Source organism: Vombatus ursinus, unplaced genomic scaffold (assembly GCF_900497805.2).
Source record: "Vombatus ursinus unplaced genomic scaffold, bare-nosed wombat genome assembly UNPS02014791.1, whole genome shotgun sequence".
In the NCBI taxonomy this organism is placed as follows: Eukaryota; Metazoa; Chordata; class Mammalia; order Diprotodontia; family Vombatidae; genus Vombatus; species Vombatus ursinus.
The window spans coordinates 63,151,839-63,155,256 of NW_020954569.1; the positions used below are offsets into that span (position 1 = coordinate 63,151,839).

A 3,418-nucleotide genomic window follows, 5' to 3' on the forward strand; every position below is an offset into this window, starting at 1 on the left:
TTTAAAACTCAAAAGCTTATGGAAGTGATTGTTGATAATTCAAAATAAATTGATTAAAAATTTTTAAAAATCCTACCAGAGAGGAGAAGAAAAATTGGGAAAAGAAAGGAGAGTGATGCAAGAGAATTATGAAGAAAGAGTCAATAGCTTGGAAAATTGCTTAAAAAGTAGGATTGGCCAAATGGAAAAGGACATACAAAAATCCACTGAAGAAAACAACTTCTTAAAAAGTACAATTAAAAATAATAAATAAAAATTAAAATAAAATAAAATAAAAAGAGTACAATTGGCCAAATAAAAAGAAAGTACAAAAGCTAATTGAGGAAAACAACACCTTAAAAGCTAGAATTGGGCAAGTGGAAGCTAATGACTCTATGAGACATCATGAATCAATCAAACAAATTCAAAAGAATGAAAAAAAATGGAAGAAAATGTAAAATACTTCATGGGAAAAATAACTGACTTGGAAAACAGATCCAGGAGAGACAATGTTAGCATCATTGGACTATCTGAAAGCCATAATCAAAAGAAGGACCTGGACAGCATCTTTCAAGAAATTATCAAGAAAAACTGCCCTGGGTTCTGGATCCAGAGGGCAAAATGGGCATTAAAAGAATCCACTAATCACCCCACGAAAGAGATCTCAAAATAAAAACCTCAAGGGACGTTATAGCCAGATTTCAGAACTACCAGGTCAAGGAAAAGAATACAAGTGGTCAGAAAGAAACAACTCAAATATTGCAGAGTCACAATCAGGATCACACAGGGCTTGGCAGCTGCAACATTAAATCAGAGGTCATGGAACATGATATTCTGGAGGGCAAAGGAGCTAGGACTACAACCAAGAATCACTTATCTGGCAAAATTAAGTATCATTCATTAAGGGAAAAAAATGGTCATTCAACAAAATAAAAGGATTTCAAGCCTTCATAAGGAGAAGACCAGAACTAAACCAAAAATTTGACCTCCCATATCAAGACTCAAGAGAAGCATAAACAAGTAAAAAGGAGAAAGAAAACATAAGTGATTCAAGAGAGCTAAACTGTTTACATCCTTACATGGGAAGATGATTCTTGTAACTCTTAAATATTGTATCACTAACAGCACAGACAGAAGGAATATACATCAACAGAGGGTACAGGTATAAGGTGAATTTAAGGGAATGACATACAAATAATGAAGGAATGAAAAAGAGGATATGATGAGTGAAGAAGGAAGAGAGAGGTAGAATGGGATAAATTATCCCAAATGGAGAGGTGAGAAAGACCTATTACATTGGAGGAGAAGATGAGAAGGTGGGCAAAGGGACATCACTTGAACCTTACTCTCATCAATATTGGCTCAAAGAGGGAATAATATACACAATCAGTTGAATATAGAAATCTATCTTACCAGACAGAGAAGTAGGAGGGGAGGAGATTAAATAAAGAAGGTGGGGAGTGGGGACTGACAAAAGGGAGAGCAGAAGAGGGGAGGTGATAGACTGAAGCAAAACACTGGTGAGGTGTGAAAGGGTAAGAGGAGAGAGAGGACAAACAGGAGGAAGAATAGGGTAGAGGGAAATACACACGTAGCAATCATAACTGTAAATGTGAATGGGATAAGCTCTCCCATAAAACAGATATCAGAATGTATCAAAAACCAGAATCCTACAGTATATTGCGTACAAGAAACATACTTGAAGCAGAGATACACACATAGAATAAAGGTGAGGGGCTGGAGCAGAATCTATTATGCTTCAGCTGAAGTTAAAAAAAAAAAAGCAGGGGTGGTAATCCTAATCTTAGACAAAGTAAAATCGAAAACACACCTAATTAAAAGAGATAAGTAAGGAAACTACATCTTGCTAAAAGGTACCATAGACAATGAAGCAATGAAATTAGAAGAGAAAAGACTAGTCTACCCGTCAGATCTATGGGGAGGGGAAGAATCCATGACCAAACAAGAAAGAGAGAGCATTACAAATCTAGAATAAATTATTTTAATCATATTAAATTAAAATCTCTTCCAGCACTGAATCTCTGATCCTATGAGCTTTTGCCAAGGCTCCATGGGATTATTCAAATGTGAGAAAGTCAAGGGAGAGAGCATGAGCAAGTCAATTAGCTTTAGCAACAGGAATTCAAATAGGGAGCAGATGTCCAGCTTTCTATAGCCAGAAGAACCAGAACCAGAAAAAGCCAAGAAGAAGTCTGTTGGGAGGCTTGTTCATCTACTTGCTCAGTAAGAAAGGCACTGCCTGTAAATCAAAAGGCTTGAGATCTTTCCATCAGGTAGAAACCAACTTGCCTCCCTGCTACCTGTGCCTTTCTCCCCATTCTGGGATTCACCTATATGACAGTGTTGGGAATATGTGGTTATTTCCAAAGTCTCCTGCTGAAACTGGATCAGTATTACTCTGAAGAGACAGCAACTACTTACATAATGATTTTAGGGGTTCTCCCTCTTCTTCCCACAAAATGCTTCTTGTATCTACTAAGTGAGGCCTGAAATTCCTTTAATGGGAGAAAGTTTGACAGGACCTACAAGAGTGGGTACCAGAGGAGGGCTTAGAAGAGGACCTTCTTACAAAGCTTACATATGGATAGCTTAACATACAGCAACAGTTCCTGAAAAAAGGAAGGGTGGAGAAAGAGAACAAAAAAGCACTGTGTACCCAAAGAAAAGGAAGGAACATCAGGGGGATGTGGAAGAAAGGAGAAAAAAAGGCAAACTGGGGGCTCCCCAAAACTGACTTTACTATCTTGACCCACACTATCTGCAGGCACCTGTTTGAACAGCAGCTCATTCAAGAGAATACAATCACTAGCTGAGGTGGAAAGACACAGAAGAAATCTGGCACCTGGTCACTACCATGGGGAGATTTTACGGTCTAACGAGGAAGACAGAAACAAAGAGGAGGAAGGAGACAAGCATCTATTAAGCACTTACTACACAGCCAGGCACTGTGCTAAGCACTTTATAAATATTACCTCATTTGATCTTCACAACAACCTTAAAACAAAAGTGCTCTTATTATCTCCATTTTACAGCTAAGGAAACTGAGGCAGATAGAGGTGATGTGACAAAGAGAAACCTACACAGTATTAATTTATATAATAATGACACTTTATAGGCACATAGCACTTTAAGGTTTTTGCTTTCCTCACAACAATCTTGTGAAATAATGGAAGTATCTGTATCCCTGTTTTACATATGAGGAAAGAGAGACACATAGAACTCATGACATCTCACCTGGATTATTGCAACTCCTAATTGGCTTCCCTCTCCCAAGCCTCTCCTTTTTCCATCCATCCTCCACGAAGGTGCCAAAATAGCATATACCTACAGCATAGCAGGTCTGACCATATTGCTCTGTTCAGTGGTTCCCTCTCACCTCCAAGATAATACAAACTCCTCTGTTTGGCACTGAAAGCCT

The 3,418-nt window shown here is 38.2% G+C and overlaps 1 protein-coding gene across 4 annotated transcripts in view; it reads right to left on the reverse strand.

Moving 5' to 3' along the window:
• Positions 1–3,418, reverse strand: part of PSTPIP2 (proline-serine-threonine phosphatase interacting protein 2) — an 82,734-nt gene that overhangs the window by 74,063 nt on the left and 5,253 nt on the right. The gene's annotated exons all lie outside the window — the stretch shown is intronic.